The sequence below is a fragment of the Sus scrofa genome, chromosome 4 (assembly GCF_054392235.1).
Source record: "Sus scrofa isolate SSC_HxYL_T2T_F1_AM1 chromosome 4, Sscrofa_HxYL_maternal_Yorkshire_Landrace_v2.0, whole genome shotgun sequence".
NCBI lineage: Eukaryota > Metazoa > Chordata > Mammalia > Artiodactyla > Suidae > Sus > Sus scrofa.
In genome coordinates, this window is record NC_139386.1 from 120,361,100 (window position 1) to 120,370,613 (window position 9,514).

Here is a 9,514-nt window from a genome sequence, read left to right on the forward strand (position 1 = left end):
TAGAAAAGACTAGAGGTGAAAATGAAATCCAGGTACTAATAGAAAAATGTGGCCTCGAAGTAAAATTCAAATCAAAACTATGACTATTAAGACCCTTTGTTAGCACCTAGGAAAGCTTCAAGGTGTTTCTTAGATCCCCTCAGCTAGAGAAAAGCCTCCTAAGAATTTTAAGGATGTTTGTTTCCTTAAAGCACATCAACTCATATTTCAAAGCAGAAGGAGATCTGTCTTGAAAATACATGTCCCTGTTACTTTTGTTCAGTGGAATGGATATGTAGAAAGTCCATACAATTTTAAAGGGGACTTTAGTACTGAAAACACTATCAGGGACAGTTCAAAACAATTTGGGCCATCAACTCTTCTACAGCAGAAAACAGGCTGAGAAATTTACTTAGCTACAAGCAAAAGTAATTTTTTACTAAAAAACCAGGGGGAAAGAACCCAGAGAGTTGAGCCAAGGGACACAGGTAGCCACTCCCAAACAGAAGATGTGGGCTTAATCAAGAAACATTCCCTGCCCCTGGAACAAGGGAATTCTGGCATGTACCTGACTGGATTCGAGAATTTCTCTGTGTCTCAACTTCCTCTCTCCTTTTTAGTGGGAGTGTCTAGCATATCTTTTTTCTATCTCACCTTTTTATGAATCTGTGCAGAGGGTGGGGGGCTGGTAATTTACCTTTCCAGGTCATAGGCCTCTGTACGCAACTGAATCCAAGTGATTGCACCTAAGGAATCACTCTGAGCATTATTTAGATTATTTAGATTATTGTTTAGATGAACTTCAAGATTAGGCTTGATGACAATTAGTGGGATAAGACTTTGGGGTCTTGGAGAGAGCATTTTGCATGTGAGAGGAATGGATCAGAAATCAGAGAGATCGTGGAAAAATGTTCAGTAGCCTTGACCCTCCGTGTTTCAGCCCTTGTGAAGTCCCCTCACAGTGAACCTAGAATTGGTCTTGTGACTTGTTCTTGCCAACAGGACATTTGCAAATGTGATGCAAGCTGAGGATTGATAAGCATTTATGTATTGGAATTTGTCTTTTTGGAATGCTCCCACTAGAAATTTAGTCAACTAGCTATAAGGTTGTACAGACTAGACCGTTGAATCATTAGAGATCACATGGAGATAAGCTCTAAAGGATAAGAAGCCACCTTGGATCTTCCAGGCCAGACACACTCTGGCTAAAAGCAGCCACGAGTAATCTCAGCTTTATCACACGGAGCAGTAAACCTACTCAGATGAGCCCAGGCAACACACACAATAATAAAAAATGATTAATCAGTGCTTAGCCTCAAAAGTTTGGAGTGGCTTGTTACCCAGGAATAGCTGACTGAAACAATTTATTTTGAAAATGCCTCACATGGAAGTTTTGTTAATCTCTTCCATGTTACTCTAAACTGTTTTTAAAAAGCAAAAGTCAGCAAATTCTTTCTTATTTTTCTGATAAAGTTTAAGAGAGTGTGAGTGGAATTCCTAATGATCTAGGCAGAAGTTTCCTGAGTTTTCTACCTAAAAAATTCATTGATAAATAGAGTATCTGAGAGTTGTTTTTTTTTTTTTTTTTTTTTTTTTTTTTGCTGGATTCAAAAATAATTGTGACCTATACACCTAACAGAGATGATCATCCAAGTACTGACAGTTGTGAGGTAATGATAATTAACTACCAAAATGTGTTCGGCATTCTCTTAAAAACCAATGCCTGAATAATACTTTAATCATTTTCAGTTTAAAGTGTATCGTGAGATATTATTATACACATTACAATTCTTGTTTAAAATTCTAAGCATAAGTCAATGTTGAAAATAATACTCAAAAGCCAAATAAATTGGATGCTTTACATCAATTTCAAGACTACCAAAAACATTAAAAGATATTTACTATGATCTTGCATTATAAGGTTGACATTTTATTTCATATAAATTCAGTTTGACCTGTTCTAGTTTATTTGTTGGTCTAATTGAGTAATACATTACAGAAAAAAAAAAAAAAAGAGACTCCATCAGGAAAATAAATCAGTTCAGCAAAAAAAAAAAAAAAAAAAATCTAGAAAGTTTCACTTCATAAATCTATAAAATAATGTGACCATCCACAATAGCAGATTCAGAGAATGGCATTCTTTTCAACATGTAAATCTCTACGGTTTCTAGTAAAGACTTGCTTAAATAAAAATATACTCAAGATCTAATAATTTTCAAGTTAGTCTCAAAGACAAATTAATAAAAAAATTATGCTGGATATTGATATAAATTCTTGAGTTGCCTACTGCTACTTTCTAAAAAAAATCAGTTACCTTTCTTTCTAATTACAGAGTATCTATTTATTTATTTATTTATTTATGGCCATGCCCACAGTACCCAAAAGTTCCTGGGTGAGGGATTGAGCCAATACCACAACAGAGACACAACTGGATCCTTAATCCATTGCTCCACCAGTGAATTCCACAAACAATTTATTTTTAAAAAGATATGTAAATAAAAATCATGAGACAGTTAAACAAGAACAGAATATCTTGAAACTGAATCTGGACAATCTGAATCTGAAAAAAAAAATGCATCAATGGATATGCTGAGTATATACTGAACGATTTAAATTTGTGATACATTTAAGATGTCTGCATTTTCATCTCTAAATTGAGAGTAACGTTACCTTCTCTGTAATTACTTACACAAGCTAATGAGAAAAGAAATGAAAGAGTTTTATATACCACAAAAATCCACTGTTCTTCAAGAGTAAAATATTACTACCATTACATATGATGAGACTACTTAGTGACTATTTCAAAGATGTTGTGTATTTCAAAATTTTCTAAGTCTCTACTCTTTCTCTGAATATTGCGAATCATGTTCTCTCAGGTGGCAATTTACCTTATTGTATGTAAAAGAGGGAGGCAGTATTAACTGAAAAAGAAAAATCAGACCCTTTGATATCAAAGAGCTCTTACACATTAATCTTGGACAAGTTTACTACCCTCTTGAAACTTCACTGCATATACATTAAAAAGAAATGTAGAGAGTTCCCTTGTGGCTCAACAGGTTATGAACCCGACTAATAACCATGAAGATGTGGGTTTGATCCCTGACTTCACTCAGGGGATTAAGGATATAGCATTGCTAGGAGTTGTGGTGTTCATCATAGATGCAGCTTGAATCCTGTGACTGTGGCTGTGGCCTAGGCTGGCAGCTGTAGCTCTGATTTGACCCTTAGCCTGGGAACTTCCATATGCTGTAGGTGTGCTCCCTGCCCTCCCCCCAAAAGGAAGTGTAGAAGTCATGTATAAAAAGCATATCTAGGAAGGGAGTTCCCTTCGTGGCTCAGCAGTTGGTGAACCCAGCTAGTATCCATGAGGACACGGGTTCGATCCCTGGCCTCGCTCAGTGGGTTAACAATCCGGCGTTGCCATGAGCTGTGGTGTAGGTTGCAGATGTGGCTCGGATCCTGAGTTGTTGTGGCTGTGGTGTAGGCTGGTGGCTACAGCTCCAATTGGACCCCTAGCCTGGGAAACTCCATATGGTGCAGGTGCGACCCTAAAAAGGCCAAAATAAATAAATAAAAAGCATATCCAGGAAGGATCAAGATGGCAGAGGAGTAAGACATTGTGCTCACCTTCTCCCACAAACTCTATATGTACAGCGATTCACACAGAACATCTACTGAACACTGGCAGAAGAACTTAAACCTCCAAAAAGGACAGGAAACCCTCCACATAACGGGGCAGAACAAAGAAAAAAAAGAGAAAGAGGAAAACGAATCAGGACAGGACTAGCATTCACGACAGGGAGCTGTGAAAGAGAAAAGGAATCCGCACCCTGAGAAGCTACCTAACAGATGGGGAGATCAGGGACTTCAAAGTCACCCAGAAAAGCACACCAGGTGGACTGAGGAGGGCAAAGCAGAGGGAGAACCGCACAGACCATCTGAGCAACCACCAACCTGGACACCGCAGCCCGAGATGCTTGCGGGGTGGCTGGGCGCTGAGGCTCAGGCTCCGGAGGTAAATTCCAGGGAGAGGACGAGGGTTGGCTGTGTGGAGACAGCCTGACTGGCTAGGGAGCGGTGTGCCATGGGCTGCAGAGAGGAATGCCACAGCCAAGGGAACCCGGGAGGAGGTCTGGGCTGGCGGGAGAAGCAAGGCGCCGCTGCTGGAGAGGGCTGGAGGAGGAGGGGCGGACCACCACAGGAATCTCCCTGCACATGCGCGGGCTCGCAAAGGGCGGGGCACCTCTGGCACAGGCTGCAGGTGGTAAGAGGCCACTTGCTGTGGCTACTTGAGACTAGGCGCTTCTTGAGCAGGCTTTGTGGCTGGGCAACTTTTGTGGGGGCTAAGAGCAATGGGGGGTTAAGCTTGATGTGGTGCCTCTTCTGTGATCTACAGGCGGCAGGGACAAACCGCAGCAGTCCTCTCAGAAACCAGAGGGAGGTTATGGCCATTCACAGACCCTATTAATGGCGGTCTGTGAATAGGCTCCACCTGTGGCACCAGTCACCTCAGAGGTCGGCAAAAAAGAGCACACTGCAACTGAGCACCACCTGTTGTTGCTATCCCTCCCCTGGGAACACACCCACTCTGCTGCTGTCACTGCAGGCAGCGCCCCCATGCTTGATCACTGTCCCTTTCCAGGACCCTGCAACTGGGAGCAGCCTGTGCAGCACCTCCTGGGTGGGCTAATTGGGATGGGATGCTTCTTGCAAGGTCTGCAGGTGGCTGGGGCAAAGCACTGCAGTTATCTCTGACTCCAGAGGAGGGTCTGGCCTGCCACCCCTAAGGGTCCATGAACAGGCGCTACCTGTGGCCCCAGTCACCTCAGAGGGCACCACAGAGGAGAGCATTGTGACCAAACACCACCTGCTGTTGGTCTCACTCCCCTGGGAACACACCCACCTGCTGCTGCCACTGCCAAACTCTCCGGGAAGTGCCCCCATGCTTGATCACTGTCCCTTCCCTGGAAACCTGCAACTAGGAGCAGCCTGTGCAGCACCTCCTGCGTGGGTTAAGAGGGACGGGATGTTTCTTGCATGGTCTACAGGTGGTGGGGGCAAACCACCACAGTTACCTCTGACTCCAGAGGTGGGCATGGCCCGCCACCACTAGGGTCTTGAACAGGCATCACTTGCAGCTCCCTTGTTGTACAATGTGTTAAGAATCCAGCATTGTCATTCAGCTGCTGAGTCGCTGCTTTAGTGCAAGTCTGTCTTTGGCCTGGGAACTTCCACATGATATGGGTACAGGAAAAAATAATAATGACTTAGTATTATTTATAAATAATTTGATTCTAAAGTAATAACAGGGACATATTTTGGTGAGAGGGTCCAATGGGTACAATTTTTCTTTGTATATATGTATGTATCGGTGTGTTTGTGTATATGTACATGCACGTAGTTTTTACTCAAGGATGTGGGAAATAGTTTCAATATGTTAAAAACTAGTATTTCATAGTTGTAAGGCTATATCATAGAAGTCCTTTAAGAAACTGATTTAAAACATAGATTTGTTTTGGACAAATTAATATAATATAGAATATTAATTAAAATATATATTTTTAAAAAGAGGTTTAATTTAGTCATCCCATTCAATTTAATCCATTACAGATATTTCTATTAATCTCACTCTGACAGTATCATAAGGATAATGGAACATTTCTAGTATTATAATCTATGCTTTCTACTTTTCTTATTTTTAAATAGCACTGTCTGTACATGCAAAGTAAGGTGGGTAAATGAAGAAAGTATCTCTATATTCTAGATTTTAAAATTCCTTTTGTTTCAGTTATGTAGACCTGAGTTTATCAGTGAAGTAGCCACAAGCCACATGTGGTTATTGAGCACTTGACAATAAAACGTGCTGATATGAGTTGAGACGTGCTGTAAGTGTAAAGTAATCATAGGATTTTGAAGACTTAATAGGAAAAAAATGCAATGTATCTCATTAATAAGTTTTATATTGATTAGATAGTAGACATATCAATATATTAGGTTAAACAACTGTATTATTAAAATTATTTTTACTCTATATATTTTTACTGAGACTACTAAAACGTCTGGAATTACATAGGTGGTTCACACTACATTTCTATTGGACATCACTTATCTGGCTAATTTAAATTAGTTTTTTTTTAATTTTTTATTGGTTAAGAGAAAGAGAGAGCAATCTCTTTAATTATCCATTTTACCTTGTGAATATGAATACAATCTGAAATATTATATTTCTTTCTAAAGCTAATGTTTTATATAGAGTCAAATAACTTATGTTTTTAAATTATACTAAGTCTAAGAAAGCAAGAAATCCAACCAAAATAATTTTGTAATTATACTGTCTAATCTAGTAGACTGTTCCCAGATTTTAACTCTGAATTTTTCCCCTAATTTCTAACCTATACTTATATCAGTACATATATATTACACACATACCTAAATACAGATATATATATAAATGAAGGGAAGTGGAAATATTCCTTACATAAAAATGAGAGCTAATAAATGCAGAAGAATTTTAAAAATCACAATTGGTAAATTATTATAATGATAATTTTCTCAGACAAGAATGAACAATTAATGAATATTAAAATGGATAAAATTTTGCTGAAGACAAAGATATTTATTTTATTTTATTTCATTTTATTTCAGTTTTTTTTTTTTTTTTTTTTTTTTCCTTAGGGCTTCAGGTGTGGCATATGGAAGTTCCCAGGCTAGGGTTCTAATTGGAGCTCCAGCTTCTGGCATACACCACAGCCACAGCAATGTAGGATCCAAGCCACATCTGTGACCTGTATTGCAGCTCACAGCAATGCCAGATCCTTGACCCACTGAGCAAGGCCAGGGATCGAACCTACATCCTCATGGCTGAGTCAGGTTTGTTGACTGCTGAGCCACAATTGGAATTCTGACAAAGATATTTAAATAGGTATACAAGTGACAAAGTATTTATTCATTAAAAAGGGAAAAATACTAATTTTACAATGGAGCAGCCCAGCAAAACACCACCTTAGCCAAGTGATGAAGGAATCAACCTCATGTTGTTATGATATAAAGAAATCACTTCACTGATATCCCCACCAAAATGCAAAAAAAAAAAAAATGAATTTAATCATGAGAAAATATTAGATAACTCAAAATTAGGAACACTGCAAAAGAACTGGCTTTACTCCTCAAGATCACAGAAGTCATGAAAGACAAGAGAAGGCTAAGGAACTACTGAAAGTACTCGAGGGGTATTTCAACTATTTGCAATAGGTGAGCCTGGACTGGATCTGAATAGGGTGAAAAACTTCTTTTTAATGTATGATAATTGATGAAATGTGAATGGAGTCTGTGAATTTATTGATAATATTGTATCACTGCTGATTTTCAGATTTTAATAATTGTACTGTGGTTACATACAATAGTGTCTTAGTCTTTTAGGAAATACTAAAGCATACAAAAATAGTGGGTAAAAATGGCAACTTGGTTCAGATGAAAACATTACATTCATAACACACAAACACACATACATATATACCCATTTATATGTACCCATGCTTGCATACAGAGAGAGACAAGACAGAGAATGGTAAGGAAAATGAGATAAATTGTTGATACTTGACATTTTTCCTGGGTGAATTCTCTGTTCTATTTTTGAATCTTACCTATAAGATTAAAATTATCTTACAATAAAAAGTTTTTAGGAGTTCATGTCATGGAAATGAATCTGACTACTATCCATGAGGTCGCAGGTTCGATCCTTGGCCTCACACAGTGGGTTAAGGATCCAGTGTTGCCATGAGCTGTGGTGTAGGTTGCAAACTCAGCTTGGATCTGACCTTGCTTTGGCTGTGGTGTAGGCCAGGGGCTACAGCTCTGATTCAACCCCTAGCCTGGGAGCCTGCAAAAGCCATGGGTGCGGCCCTTAAAAAAAAAAAAAAAAAAAAAAGATTAAAAAAAGTTTTTAAAACACATAAGTGGCATCCAAGGTAAACCTTGGGAAAGTGCTGACATTCTTCCCCTGGATAGGAGAGAGAAGCTATTTTTAGATAGACAGGAAGCATCTAATGGTATACAAATATTGCGAAAAATATTAGAACCACTGATTCTCTTGCTTAAGTTCCACAACGCCCTTAGTTTTCTTCTTGTCTGATAATATGCAAAGGTGGGAAAAAAAAAAAAAAAAAAAAAAACTGCTCTTCAAGTGGTAGGGAAGAGACGTTCTTAAAATGCTTTGTCCTTGGGCTAAAAAATGAGAGAAAAGTCCTACTGAGTTTTGCTTTTTGATTAGCCTCAGTCATTTAAAATAAGAACCATTTCCAAGGCAAATAGAGAGCTCCACAGCAATCCTCACTTCCTTAGTAGTGTTACATGTGTTTTGGAGGGCTTCTCAACACCCTGCCTTCACGTCTTGTGAAAAGGTTTGTGGGGCATGGAATGAATTTGTAAGCACTCTTGGAAGACTCTCTTTTACTTACTTTTAGAATTTACAATTCTGGAACTATTTTACCTTTTTTAAAATGTACTTTCATGCAGAGTTTTTATAAACACTGAGCCAAATACACAGTTATTTTAATTCTACCTTCTGAGCAATCTTCCTCTTTTATGATTTTGATAACATAAAATTGCATATAGAAATAAAAAATAAACTAATAAGTATAATAAAGTTATCAACATAACCCCACTAAGTCTGTTATAAATTCTGTTATTTTAAACTGATGACAGTCTTCTCTGAGCCCCTTTGAAAAATAAATCATATTAAGTGTTTAATACTTTTCAATTTGTAGTATTAACACAAAATAAACATGAAAAATAATATAGTAGATAATTGTTTTCCCTAAACTCACAGAATAAGAAAAATATAAGCAAAATGAAGAAGCTCGGGAACCATTCCCAGTTAAAAGAATGGGAGAATTCCCCTGAAGGAGCAAACAATGAAACAGACCTCTGCAGTGTCACTGACACTGAGTTCAAAAAGAGGTAATGAAAATACTGAAGAAATTAAGAGCAGATGTGAACAGTAATGCAGATTACTTTAGAATGGATTAGAAAATCCATTTGCAGAGAATCAATCTTAGTTAAAGGCACTGAAGAGTAGAATGATTAATGCACAGGAATGAATAAGTGACTTGGAATGGAAAATGGAAATTACCCAATCAGGGCAGCAGAAAGAAAAACAAATGAAAAAACAGGAAAGCAATATAAGAGATGTATGGGATAATATTAAGTGGGCCAATCTATGCGTAATAGAGATTCCAGAGGAGAATAAAAAGGGTATTGAAAATATATTTGAAGAAATTATGGCTGAAAACTTTCCAAATCTAAAGGAAAAAAACACCAAGATACAGGAAGAACAGAGGGCCCCAAACAAGTCGAATCAAAACAGACCTGCAATAATACATGTAGTAAAAATGGCAAAAAAATAAAATAAAATAACAAAATAAAAGTTAAGGAGAAGATTCTAAAGGCAATATGAGAAAAACAAAAGTAAATTTAAGGGAACACCAATAATCAGGTTATATCTCTACAGAAACACTACAGGCCAGAAGAAAGTGGA

At 38.0% G+C, this 9,514-nt stretch overlaps 1 long non-coding RNA gene across 2 annotated transcripts in view; it reads right to left on the bottom strand.

Moving 5' to 3' along the window:
* Positions 1 to 4,144, bottom strand: part of LOC106510214 (uncharacterized) — a 198,237-nt gene extending 194,093 nt beyond the window's left edge. For both annotated transcript variants that reach the window (XR_014844642.1, XR_002343545.2), the window contains exon 1: positions 3,934 to 4,144. This is a non-coding gene — a long non-coding RNA (uncharacterized LOC106510214). The remainder of the gene's footprint in view (positions 1 to 3,933) is intronic.
* Between the last annotated feature and the right edge of the window lie 5,370 nt (positions 4,145 to 9,514).